The sequence below is a fragment of the Crocodylus siamensis genome, chromosome 1, assembly GCF_052110815.1.
Source record: "Crocodylus siamensis isolate JL-2025a chromosome 1, ASM5211081v1, whole genome shotgun sequence".
NCBI classification, from domain to species: Eukaryota; Metazoa; Chordata; order Crocodylia; family Crocodylidae; genus Crocodylus; species Crocodylus siamensis.
In genome coordinates this window covers 76,746,891-76,761,381 of record NC_143395.1, presented here as the reverse complement: position 1 = coordinate 76,761,381, position 14,491 = coordinate 76,746,891, and the positions used below count along the sequence as shown (strand labels likewise).

Genomic DNA, 14,491 nt, shown 5'->3' with positions numbered 1-14,491 from the left:
AAGCAGTCATTGACACTACTGTACTGCACATTTGTCTTTAAGGTAGATACAAAATACTTGAAATTTGTAAAACATTTTACCTTTTTCTATTTCTCAGTTCTATGTCTACAAATATTAATTTAATTTTAAAAGTTCAATTAAAATAAAGTTTACCTCTGGCTTTTTAATAAGCTGTGCTGTTCTTTCTGTTTCAGCTACTTTTCTCATACCATCTCCAAGAAAGTGATCTGCAACTTGAATACATCTCTGCTTTGCTCATTCATAAAACTAGTGAGTTTAAAAATGTATTTCCATCACTAACTCTTTTCTACCAATTACAAAAGATTAAATGGCTTTCTTCATCTCATGTGTATATATATGAATGCCTTCATAATTTAGTTTTTTTTCATAAATGTACTGCTTGCTATTTTTTAGCCCTTTTAACTTTTAAAAAAGTCTTACCTGTTTTATTTTTCCCAGCTTATTTTGATTCTATTTTTTCATGTTTCTATTGTGTTTTTATCTTTTATCCATTCTTTAAGACACAATTATTATAAAGGCTCACTATACAAAACAAAGCTTTCCTACACAAATATACCCATTCCATAACTGATATTATTTAACCATTAAATTGCAAATAAAATATATAAATAAGCCAAATATTATGTGTCAAATATAATAGAATATATGTATATTATTACACACATATATATTATAAAATATATGTATAATTTAATAGTGAGTATTTCCTATCATTAGAAATTGTCCAAGATCTATATGATCAATGGTGATGGTGTCCTAAGTATTCCTGTAAGAGCTTTATACATATGATAATGCCATTGCATTGTTCCTTGCCTTTATACAGCGGTGCCTGTTTTTGCTTTTGCAAGAATAAATTTGAAACCACCAATCTTTCTCTTTCTTTAGGTATTTGGACAGTTTTATCCAAGCTAATTTATCATATGACCCCAATGGCAATTTTGCCCACGTAGAGTGCCAGATCAATTTTCAAATAAGGGTTTAGGAGTCTATACAGTACAGTTCCTCTTGTTCCGAATCCTTTGAAGACAGTGCAGCAATATATGGATAAATATGATGGATAGCTAGAACAGGCTTAATACAAGTCAACAGCAGTTCTGCTTGTGCAAGGAGCGCATGATCAGCACTGGCAGCCTGTAAAGTACTCAGGGCTATAGTACTTTCTCTAAGGCGCTTAAAGGGAAGAAGCACTAAAGAATAATCTGCAAGGACAAATGGAACTACCAATACCTGAAATCTATTAAAAGTATAATTTTAGTGAAAGCAGTAAAAATATAGGATCCTTTATTGTCTGAATGCAGTGTTGGAAATGTATCTCTTAATTTTAAATTAAGGACAGACTGCTTTGGCACTCACGATGCCTTCATGTACCTGAATGAAGGGAAAAATCTGTATCACAGTGATGTTCTCTGGCCACTATATCCTATTGTCACTAACCCAAATGTGGAGGTCTCCCATGAAGGTCTTGCCATCACTGATGCTAACTCAGGGTAAGTGACATTTTGTTGAACACTTCTTTCTTATGCACCTAAGATGATTAAAATATGTAGAACAGATTTTATAGACAAAAATCATTTCTTGCAGAGACTTATAAAATATTTTAATCCACTGTATAACATTCCCCATAGTAAAATGATCTGAATATGCAGTGCCAGTCAGTCTTATCTAAGGTATTATTAGATATAGCCCACACCAGAAAGGGTTTGACAGATTAGCTATCAGAGCAACAACCTCCTCTCCCTACAGGAGGAGAGGCAGTTTATATCAGCAAAAGTGTGATTTGGCCAATATAGCTTTATTGCAGTTACTTGACCAAAATACATTATAATAGCAAAAGTATTTTTGTCAGTGTAACAGCACATACAGTAGGAAATGTTGCTAGTATAAAAATGTCAAAGAATGACATCCTTAACCAGTATTATATTCTGTTAAAAGTTTGTGTGGCTTTACATAGTAGATTCCAGAATCAGGCAGGTGAATATTATCTATACAGCATGTGGTAGTTGTGCAATATGTTGGTCTACCTGCTACCTTGAAGCTGTATATATTTACCCTGATAAATCAGAATGATCACCTAATATTGCTGAGAAAAGTTAGGAGAAGAGGAACAAATTTTAGCCCTACCGACGCAAAAGATACTTTCCCACAAAATTTAATGGGATCATGATTTGGCCAATCTGCCTGTAAAACCTGTTCCTTATCTTTAAAATAAATGACATAGATAACATATTTAAACTCCCTGCCAGCCAGGGAGCTGGAGCAGTATTTATATGATCACAAGAGGCTAAGTTCCCTCAAGATCATATAAAGAGCAAAGCTTCCCCTCATTATTTTTTTTCAGGCTTTCATTTTTCTCAGGCATCAAACCAGACAACTCTATCATTGTTCAGTAGGGAATTGATCCAAAACTCATTGAAGTAAGTAGGAGAAGTTCCACTGACTTCAACAGGCCTGCATTAGATTGCTAGTATAGGGAAATAACAGATCAAAAAGTCAGCTGCTGTAAGCAAGTTTTCCCTGTGAAAGCATAAAACAATTGGTGGAAATTTCTTAAATGTGATTTTCTTTTTCACTTCTTCCCTTCTCATCTTAATGAATAAAATAAACCGAGATCCACCTTGTAATCAAGTTGGCAATTGGGTTTCTTCCTTCATTCCTATATCTTTAACTATTTAGCATATGAAGCAGTGATGGGGTAGTTTTCAAATAAAGATTTCAATCTTGTTTGTTTTCAATCTTGTTTGTAAAAATAAGCTTCAGGAATCAAATCTTGAAGTCATAAGCATGTGTAACTTCCTTGGCCAGGTCTGTCTAGGATGGGGAATAACTCCTGTTATATTTGCTGCTATGGACACTTGGGTGTGCAGAGAAGTCCAGGAAAGCTCTAGCATGTCAAGCAGACATGTAGTTCTGAGGTCCAACCTGTCCAGCCTGAACCAACCTGAATCAGATTTTGATTCAGCCAAAATCATCCAGAAGTTGATTTTGACTGTGAATTGGAGAGACCGGATGACAATGATTGTGGATACATTATATGTAAAAGAAATGCAGATCGAATAATCTTACATCCCTTATCAGTTCCCTCCTATTCCTGTTTTCCCAGTTCAATAGCTCCCAGGCCCAATCATTTTGCCTAATCTGTAGACCTTCTCTGTTTCCTTCTACCTTTGCCCTTCTCACTGTTGTCCCAGGTCCTATTCTCATGTCCTCTGCAATAAATTAGGTTCTTCTATCTTCCACGCAACCTGACTACCAGCAAAGTGATCAGTGGGTGCACCATTTCCCTGCTCTCAGTCCCTATGCATGTGACCATGTTGTCCTGCAGTAGTCAGGAGAAGTAATTACAGGGGAAGTCCTGCTGAGATTGAATGAGCATACTGCAATAAGCATGAAGCTTCATGCTCATTGAAGATGGAATTTTCAGACAGCTGAATTGCCAGACCTGCCTGAAAATGTCAAATGTACCCACTACATGTGACTTGTATTTGTCTTCTCTTGCCTATTGACTAAGGCACATGGTTTCAGTATCACATGCTTGCGTGAACTCTGTCAGAGAGGGACCCAAGATATTGGTATCCAAAAGGTGGCATTAGAGGCTTTTTAACATCATCCTGATAAATTCACTGAGACAAAGAAGTTTAGAAAATTAAATTGTGCATGATGGGCAGAGTTAAACATCAGTTACTTTACAACTGGTTGCTCCATTACATGTTATAGAATGGGTGGTAGATTTCTAACATCAGAGAGATATCTGCTAATGGAGTCCTATGTATGGTATGGTATGGTATTTTACCATCAGAGATATGGTAAAAATCACAGGAAGTGAGTCCCACTTTTTTCAGCACATGTAGGCACATTCTCACAGGGAGTAGCACATTCCTGTTCTAGTCCTGCCTCTTAGCTTTTTCTATCAATGACCTAAAGGCCATCTCAAATAGGGCATGATGTTGTACATTATCCAACTTCATGTGAGGAAAACCCTGTGTTTTCTTATTGAATAGCGGCATCTTGGGTTTCTGTTAGTGCTTTTTCCGCCTATGCTCCATGTACTTAGAACTATGTGACCATCCACAGTATGTTCTTCCCACCCCCTCCTTGCTATGGAATCAGTGTTTAAATCCTCTGCACTAGACCTTCATGCCAAGAAAGATAGCAACACCTTATTCTGTTCAGCTGCTCAGCTATCTAGTTCTTTAAAGGTAATTACTATATGTTTTATACTTGTGGCCAAGTAGCCTTTTCATTATTTGCTTCAAACTGTGAATGGTAATCTTTCCCTGGTATAGACAAAATGGAATCCATTTTTTTGATGGTACAAGAAGATTAAGTTGTATATCTCTTATTAACATGAACAGGAGTCATGCAGCTAAAACCTTGTACTGCACACTGAAAATTCAACCTTAGCACTAGGTTTAAAAAATTGTTCAAGAAGGCAGATGACTTTGAGGCTAGCTGAACTTGCATCAAAATGTTTATCTATCATTTAGATACCTTGCCACCAAGAGGATTTCTCCTCATTCACTTGATGCTTCACTGTCAGGGGACAATCACTTAATTTTCCTTATCTTTCTTTTGCACAGGTGGCCCTAAATTTCACCTTAGGTCACTAGCTCTCTGTCTTTTGAAAAGCTGATTCTGCAGCCTCAAGTCTTACTCATTGCACAATTTCCATTTTTGGTGCTGAATGAGTCAGAAATCCTACGAGGAAAAATAATACATGATCATGTAATTAAAGGCTTAATATGCAGATTCACAAGAGGATAGAATTACAAGTGACAAGCAACCTGGGATGTTGTTCTCCCCTTGTACTCAGCCTTGGTGAGGCCGCAGCTGGAGTACTGTGTCCAGTTTTGGGCTCCACAATTCAGAAAGGATGTGGAGAAGCTTGAGAGAGTCCAGAGAAGAGCCGTGCGCATGATCAGAGGTCAGGACAACAGACCTTACGATGACAGGCTGAGAGCCATGGGGCTCTTTAGCCTGGAAAAGCATAGGCTCAGGGGTGATCTGATGGCCACCTATAAGTTTATCGGGGTGACCACCAGGATCTGGGGGAACGTTTGTTCACCAGAGCACCCCAAGGGATGACGAGGTCAAATGGTCATAAGCTACTGAAAGACCATTTCAGGCTGGACATAAGGAAGAATTTCTTTACTGTCCTAGCCCCCAAGGTCTGGAGGTGGTTCAAGCACCTACATTGAACACCTTCAAGAGTAAATTGGATGCTTATCTTGCTGGGATCCTATGACCCCAGCTGACTTCCTGCCCTTTGGGCAGGGGGCTGGGCTCAATGATCTTCCGAGGTCCCTTCCAGCCCTAATGTCTTTGAAATCTATAATTCTGGTATTTCCTTACTTAAAATATTTTGACTTTCAAACCTTAATAGTGTTCTTTTGACATAATTTTTGTGGGGCTTGCATCCTAGTGAAAATATTTCCCAGTTCATTATGCTGGACAAGAAATGTTTTCTGCAGTTTCCCCTTAATTTCTTTTCTTTAATAATATCCCGCTGCTCTAATTATATCCCTTTGCACTTTGGCATCTCTTTGAGGCAATTCTTTTGCTCTTTGAAGTTTTATCTAATTCTTTGTATCCTTCCAAGATATCTATCTATGGCTATATATAGACTTGGATGGCAGCACTGCTTTGATTGATCTGGGGCAGTCAGGAGATGCACAGAAATTGCTGTTTATAATCCAAGGTCTGATCAGTTTTTGAAATGAATACTTTGCAGATGAGTAGGGGGAGCAGGAGGGCATTTTATCACATCCTTTTGTGTGTGTGTGTGTGTGTGTGCGCGCGCGCGACTACAAGCACTTCGGTGCAATCTGTTACGTTCCAAGGATAAAAACATGATCTTCAACATCATCGGTCTAAGCCTGAGATAAAAGACCTCTAGAGAATGGTTTGCCGAGGCGGGGGAAATCCCCCCTCAATTTCTCCTCAACCCTTTCAGGCTCATACACAGAGTCTGGTTTTCCTAGAGGGAGGCTGCTGTCTGATTGGAAATCCCAATTCTGTCCTCATTGCAGACTCTACTAGCAGATTATCATCACAGTGGATATTAACTGAATTTGAGTTTATTAACTCTGCCCTTAAATTGGCCTGTGGGAATATATACTGCCACTATTTTTATTGTTAATATTCCAAGAGTGCATTTGAAGTTGCAACTCTCTTATTAACATTTAAGCATGAAAATAAAAACAAACAGGCAATTGCAAATACAAAAGTGAGCGACAGAGTTCCATAAAGCACGGCATGGCTGTCATAGTCTTTAATATTGTGTGAAAACAGCAACAAACATGAGTCTCAGTGTGCAAAACTTCATCCTGATCACACCAGCTGGACCTGTAGTTTTTTAGAGAAACAATGGCAAAAAAGAGGCTAAGTTGCCTGCTGCCATCTGCTCTATTTACACAGAATACTTATTGCCCTCAGATTCCTGGCAAATTCTCAGTGAATGCCTCAGCATATCTGGGCACCTATGGATCGTCAGGTGCTTAGGATGTGACCTCAAAATTATTGTGTGTAATGCTACTGGTTCACTACTGCTCTGGTACACAAAGCAATGGAAAAGGATAAGTTTAAAAAAAGGAGCATCAAGCAGAATAAAACACTTCTTAACAGAAACAGAGGATCTTTGCTTTGCTCTCTCCTTCCCTGTACATTGATGCAAAAAGGAATAATTCAATGTAAATAATAATGTGAAGAAGTTAAAATTTCACTAAGACATGAGCCAGAGATACAGCACTAAAGGTATGAGTCTCATGAAAGATGCAGGACACTGAACAGGGAAGAGAAGCATTTCGAAATAGGAAAAGCTTGATGTAATATCATAAAGATTGCCAGGAGTCTAATTACAGAAACCCAATCATAGGGTTAGACGGGATCACTAACACATGTGCATGGCTACATAGTGCTTTTAAAATGGTAGATTAAATGAAAAATTGACCCTGGTCAAATAAGTTATTAGATTAATGCACTCTAAAGCAGAGCACCTTAGGGAACTTGTGCTCCCTCCAGGATTAATTTTTCACATCAGGGTAGGGCTGGGCTGGTGGTCATGTTAGAGCGCACCAGCCTAACCCTGCCCTGGGGCTGTAAGCTGGGGGGGGTGCAGGGTGGGGAAGGGAGCAACAGCCCAGAACTGCCAGCTGCTTTGAATGGTCCGAGCTGATGGGGGGGAGCGGGGGGCAGGGCAGAAATGGTGGAATGGCAGCGGTGGAATGGAGCACTCTCACCTCATGGGCCTGGCTCCCTTAAGTCCCCCTCACCAGGGTATTTGGAGGAGGACCACAAGGCAAGGGAGCTCCATTCCATCCTGCTCCCCTACCTCAGCTCTCTTATCTATAGCATTTGGCAGCTCCATGCCGCTGCTCCCCCTCTACCTGTTCCTCCTTGTCCCCACCCCCCCCGTCTCCCTCATTCACCTGCTGGCAGCTTTGGAGCGGCGGGGGATAGGACTGGAGAGACGTGCAATTTGGCACCCCTTGGAGGTTGCTGGAGCATCCTGCCTGCTGGCTAGCACTGGTGCAGGCAGGTTTCAACCCTGGCCCCCAATCCAACAGGCAAACATCTCTTGGGTAGGGCTCTAATTCATGAAACTCATGAAACTTTATGCAAAGCGCCATGAGTTAGAGTGGAGCCCTGAACATCTGTGTGCACCCTTAGAGCTTGATGCTGTCATAGCCTGAAAAAGGCTTTGTGGTGAGTACTTTTAATTCCTAGAGATGGTGATAAGAACTAAAGACACTCAAAATCTTGTCTTTGTGTGTGTGTGTTTTGCCTGAAATTCCTATATTAGGATAATATGAAACCCCAAGAAGGGTGTTTGAAAGCAATTTTTAGTGGGAGATAGTTCATTTTAGTCATTTTTTCAGGGGATGGTTTGGGTATGTAGAGCCCATGTAAGCTATTAGGCCAGTGACTTCCAAATCACTGTATGGTAAGTAGTATTTTAACACCGAATGATAATTATGTATGAAGTGCACTGCGTTATCTATATTTTTCATTAGCACACATGCTTATTTTTGGTTCATCTTCTGAAAGTTTTATTAGCTTAGCAACTGAAAAGCAAATTAATAATTTGTTTTGCTATAGAAAGAGCAGATGATTTATAAGTAGGATGCAAAATGTTGTGACAGGAAATTCTAAATATTATTCAAGCATTAGGAAAGAATGTTACAGATAAAAATTTCTATGGCTCTTTTAACACATTCTTCTTATATTATGATATTCGCTAAAAGTTTGGAGTGAAAAATTCATCAAAGGCAGGATTACACATCACAAAGGAAAAGAGGGAGGACCTCTCTGTTTGGCTTTTGGAGAAAATGGAGTTCTGGCAACAAGAAGAATATTAGTTGGTGAAAGCAGCATGAGCTTGGGAAAGGGATGTGGACAAGCTTGAGAGAGCCCAGAGAAGAGCCACCCGCATGTGCAAAGGCCAAGAGAGCAGGCCTTATGAGGAGAGGCTGAAGGACATGGGACTCTTCAGCCTGGAGAAGAGAAGGCTCAGGGGGGACTTGGTGGCAGCCAAGTATATGAGTATATAAGGGGAGTACACCAAGATCTGGGAGAACAGTTGTTCACCAGGGCTCCCCAAGGGATAATAAGGTCTAGCGGCCACAAACTTCTAGAAGGCCAATTTAGACTGGACATAAGGAACAATAAGGAGTACTGCGTCCAGCTTTGGGCTCCACAATTCAAAAAGGATGTGGAGAAGCTTGAGAGAGTCCAGAGGAGAGCCACGCGCATGATCAGAGGTCAGGAAAACATCTTACGATGACAGGCTGAGAGCCATGGGACTCTTTAGCCTGGAAAAGCGCAGGCTCAGGGGTGATCTGATGGCCACCTATAAGTTTATCAGGGGTGACCACCAGGATCTGGGGGAACGTCTGTTCACCAGAGCGCCCCAAGGGATGACGAGGTCGAACGGTCACAAACTCCTGCAAGACCGTTTCAGGCTGGACATAAGGAAGAATTTCTTTACTGTCCAAGCCCCCAAGGGCTGGAACAGTCTGCCAGCGGAGGTGGTTCAAGCACCTACATTGAACACCTTCAAGAGTAAATTGGATGCTTATCTTGCTGGGATCCTATGACCCCAGCTGACTTCCTGCCCTTTGGGCAGGGGTCTGGACTCGATGATCTCCTGAGGTCCCTTCCAGCCCTAATGTCTATGAAATCTATGAAACAATTTCTTTACAGTCTGAGTGTCCAGGGTCTGTAACAGACTCCTCTCAGAGGTGGTGCAAACACCTATTCTGGACTCATTCAAAAGAAATTTAGATGCTTATCTTGCTGGGATCATTTGATCCCAGCAAACTTCATGCTTATGACAGGGGGCTGGACTCGATTATTTTGCAAGGTCCCTTCCAGCCCCTAATGTCTATGAAGCTATGAAAAAAAAATTATAAGGGATCTGAAAAAAACAAACTATATATGAGCAGAAATAAAAAGGTAAAGAAATTTTGGCTCTAAGTAGTAACTAAGGAGTAACAGAGTGGGCAGCAGGGGAGGGGATGTGAGACTGTAAATGTGTACAAATATTCCAGAGAAAGAATGGAACCATTGTGGAAGTATAAGATAGTACAACCAGGAGGCAATGGATAAGATTAGAAGACCGTATGACAAATATCAGAAAAAAAATTCCAATTTTGAGAACTATCATTAAAGGAGCTGGTGAAAGACACATTTTTAGGTTAACTATGGTGGAAGCACTGGAAACACGCTATCAGGAGAGGATAGTAGTACAGATATGAACTAAAGAGGATAACAAGATTTTCCTTTCTATCACACTATTAAACTGGGCCCTAAGAAAGAAGGAATGGCTTGAGGAGTTACAATCACCTGACCTAGGTTGGGGCAGATAGGACCAAACCTTACTCAGTGCGAGTATTGCCTGCCTCTCAGATTTCATTTACACCACCCAACTAATCGGATAACAACAGACAAAGGATCCTTCCCTCTAGGACCCTCAGGCATATTAAGATTTTTTTTCTGACTTTAAACAAAAAGCTGAAGGAATTTAATGTAGATAGGTTTAATGGCAAAATGTCAAGGTAAGCATCTAGGTGTTCTTGGGATTAACGTCTGAGTGACAGAGTTTAGAATCTAGTTTTGCAGAGAAGACAGTCAGGAGAAAGTATTACCTTCCTTAATGTCTTGGATGAAACAAAACTCACTACAAACTTTAGTGAAAGCCACACAGACTATTCCAACTAAGGCCTGCTTCCTAATACATCAGTGGCATTTCTATCTAATGTTTGGGATTTCTTGCTCTGTTACCCCTATCAGTGTGACCTGGGGAACAGAAGAGGGAGAAAAGTCTCATCAAAGGATTCAAGCAAACCCAGTGGCATAACATCACAATATCAGAGCCCAAATCCTCAAAGTCACTCATGTCCCCTACACTCCAAAGCTAAGTACAGACAGTCAAAAATCCCAAGGCTGGATTGATCCAATCTCTGTAGGTTTCTTTAAACTGCATAGATGGACCCAATAATGAAATGATATTCACTTTTGAATCTCAAAAGACAGCAAGATGCCTGCAGTTGCCCAGGCCAGAAGCCAGGGGGATGCTGCAGCATACCTCCCAGCCTGCTGGCTACTGCCAGGGGCATCTAATGCAGCTGAGTGGGACCCATACCTGACTGGCTGTCCAGCACACCCTCCTATAGCCCCCTACTGTCCCCTCACAGGAAGGGAAGGAAACAGCCCCTCCAGTCTGGGGCAGAACTGGCGCCCCATATCAGCCTGCTGGGGAGAATCCCTGCACCTCAGCAAGGGTTTCCCCACTTTGGGAAGGGCCCCCTAAGCCCTGCCTCCCATGCAGAGGGGGAATTGCTCCCTCCCACCCCTTAGTACAGTCAGGAGTTGGCTTGGCTCCAGCCTGGAGAGACTGTTCCCTCCCCCAACACCTTCGGGGGCAAGGCTAACCCAACACTGGAGGGGTGGCAGAGGGGAATTCCCCATCTGCACCTGCAGCAGAGCTCAGGGAAACCTGCCCAGAGTGGGGAAACATCCACTTGGACACAGGGATTTGAGTTGGCCGCAGGGTGGAGAGACTGATCCCCCTCCTTCCTTCTGCACCTCAGTGACTTGTATGGGCCTGGGGAGGAGTGGGGGCAGGAAACCATTACACACCAGGGCTTGGGGCAGGGGCTTGGGGCTGGGGTGGGGGGCTCTGTTCCCCTGCCTTCCCAGACTTGCTCTGCCAGGCTGACAGGCATAGGCAGGACCAGGGCTGCAGGACCGAGGCTTTGCTGCCGCATCTCTGTGACAGCCCTGGGCTGGGACTGGCCCTGCTCAGTTGCAGCAGACAGTGCAGGTCAAGGCTAGTCCACCTGTCCTGAGACAGGGGGTTTGTTGGGGAATTGCAAAGCATCCTGGCATGCTGGGGGACTATGAGTTAACTTGAGTCAGAAGGGGATCTGGGGTAGAAATTCGATAGACTGGTTTAATTGAAATCATTTTAGTCTGATACTATGTTCATTCAAGCCTCTTTTAAACTGGTTTTGGTTGTTTTGAACTGGTTTCTGTGTACTGAACTTCTGCTCTTGTGCCCTGGCAGGCAGAATGACCCCATAAGGATCATTAAAGAACAATGCAGGTTAGACCAGCCTTAAGGCTCCAGTCTGCAACTAGGATCAGTTCATCACCTGGCACACCCTAGATCAGTGATTTTCAACCAGGCCATTGCTTCTGAAGTGATAAGCAAGGTGCAAGGAGATAAACAGATAAACTGAGCACGCCTGGTTAATGCCCCCCCCCAGTCCCTCTACAAGGAGGTAAGCACTATAATACGGTATATAAATTTGTTTTTGAAATTGGATGATGTTCAATTCAAAAACATTCTGGAGGGGTGACTCACCTCCAAAAAGGTTGAGAACCTGCCATAGGACATGGAAGCATTTGGCTGGCGTGAAGCTAACTATTCCCCAGGGTGCACATCTAGAGATACAAAGCACCAGACTTAGCACATTAGGGGTGGGGGATGAGTGACTGCACCTGGAAAAAGTCCTCGATCTAACTCCCTAGTGGAGGATGCTCTCTGCAACTGGAAAAACCTGAAAGTGGAAGAGTCCATGTCTGGCAGACTTTTTTTTTTAAGGGAATAAGTAATATATATACACTATATATGCAAGGTAATACTGTCACTGGACACTGAAAAGCAAGGGTAGAGAGCTCTGCAAGAGGGTTGGAGGGGAGGTCAATGGTTCATAGTATTAACCTATACTATCAAATACCCTCTGAACCACATTTTGCAATCTTCATTTAAGAAAATAGATCATGTCATAAGAATACTATATCAAATTTAAAGCAGAGAGATAATTTGGGCAGGGCATATTTTACTAGAGCCAATGTCAATTCTTGTGAAATGTTCCACAGAGTTTTTAAATGACAGCAATCAGGACCTTAAATATTTCCTGTCCAGAAGATAGTAAATTAATGTTTCCTTTATTACATAGGTGCAACCCTTTGACTGTCTCTATTTTACAGATAAGACAGGCTAAACCCACAGGTTTAGCACAGAATATGATACAGAAGCTCTGGTCATGCAAGGCCAACTAAGAATAAATGTTTTAGACCTGGTACAAAAAAAGCTTGCCATGTACCATACCACTAATACCAATTCTTACTGTACATCAGTATTACAATATCTGAAAAAAAATGCCAGGAGACCAAAAACTATATAGTTCCTAATGGAGGGAACCCCAGGAAAAAGATTAATCCTATTAATTCTCTGTATTGTTAGACAAGGAATATACAACTTCTGTTGTGCCACTGAGCCATTTGAAAAAGTGAGTTAATCATGTTCAAGCAATTGACAATAAAGCAGCTTTTCCCTTAGGCTTCATTTTGTATCTAATTTATTTAATCCAATAAGCATAGCAATGCAGAAGGCAAGGTAAGTCCTTTCTAGTTTATGTAAAGCTGAAAAAAAAGAATTGCACGTATTTCAGAAACTACTGAATTTAATATTTGCGCTTGATTTGCCATCCACAAAATTATTTTAAATACAAGGACATCAAAGTTTATCCCTCTAATTACCTTTGTCAAGGCTGCCAATTTTATTGCTAGGTGTTGCCAGCAAAGAGCTTCTGAAATGTCTCCAGTTATCTTCTCCCCCAACACAGTCATTATATTTGAGATGAAAGACACTCTCAACACTGTAGTAAAATTTAAATTAAAAAACTACATGTGCTGCCATTATCAACATCCTAAGGTATTAATACAAACTGATGGTGGGCTCAGATTTGTTAAGGCTTACGTGGAATAATACACCCTGATTTCTGTATTTTTCTTATGTAAGTTATCATCAGATTATTTTCTTGGCAGCACCTTTCTCCTTTCTTTTTTCACACCCAGAGTTTGACCACATTTTAAAAAAAAACATATCTAACTCTTAGGTGAAATCCTAAGATACTTTTAAAGAAAATCTGTAGGTGCCCATTTACGTTTGCTGTATTTTCTTCTCCTCTAGGTCAGGAAGCTCTGTTTACATGATACATATGGATGAATATTGTAATTTCCCCTTGTGAACTCTCTTTGCATCTCCTCTATTTGCCATTTCACTGCTGTTCTTCATGCATTGTCCTTTATCATCCTCTTCCCTGCAGCCTTTCCCTTATGGAGGTTCTCCTCTAAGCAGTTCCCATTATTTTACTGTAATTGTCCCCTTAACCCATATTTTTTTTTATTTCACCCACCTTCCCCTTCCACTTCCAGTGTTGATACATTTTTGCTGTACTCCAATGTATGTAGGTGGAAACTTACCTAAACTGGATTATGCTTCAGGGGCTAAGTTTCAAGTAAACTTTAATGGCTGTACATGGAAGAGAACTGAATAGAACAGTGAAGATATAATGTATGATATAAGGAAGGAGAAAATGCAATATGGGAAGTCAGTTGACAGAGAAAGGGAGAACCTGGACTGTCTTAAGCATTGCTTAGGTATCAAAATTCATAAGCTAAGGCGCTAAGGCCAATGGACATATTGCATAGCACATACGATGATAGAGGCATGAAATGTTAATATTAGAGCTCATTCAAAAGAAACAGTAAGACAATACCATGCATATTTGGACAGAAGTCAAAAGGGGTGACAAATCATCAACACATTGTTAATTTTTGGTCTCCATGTTATTTATTTCAAAGGCAAAGAATCACTTACATTCAGGCCTCTATTTTTACTGGGGAAGGAATGATCTGTTTTTAAACACTAGTTTTTGGCCTTCAAAGGCTACACAGAACATCCATTTTTAGTCCAAGTTGGATAATTAAGGGAGTATTGTACATTCTCCCAAAATAACAAATCAAATGCAAATTAAATTGTCTGAGTAAGAATTTCTAAATATTCTACATAGTAAATTCTTTTCTAAAAATATGCCATTTGAAGAAAATCAAAAGCAGGTACATTGGCAGGCCATTACACAACTTAAATGTCCAGCTGTTTAAAGAAAATACAATGTAATTA

General features: G+C 40.9%; 1 protein-coding gene across 1 annotated transcript in view; it reads right to left on the bottom strand.

The window, feature by feature from the left end:
- FUT9 (fucosyltransferase 9) overlaps positions 1-14,491 on the bottom strand; it is a 194,050-nt gene that overhangs the window by 64,680 nt on the left and 114,879 nt on the right. The window lies entirely within an intron of this gene.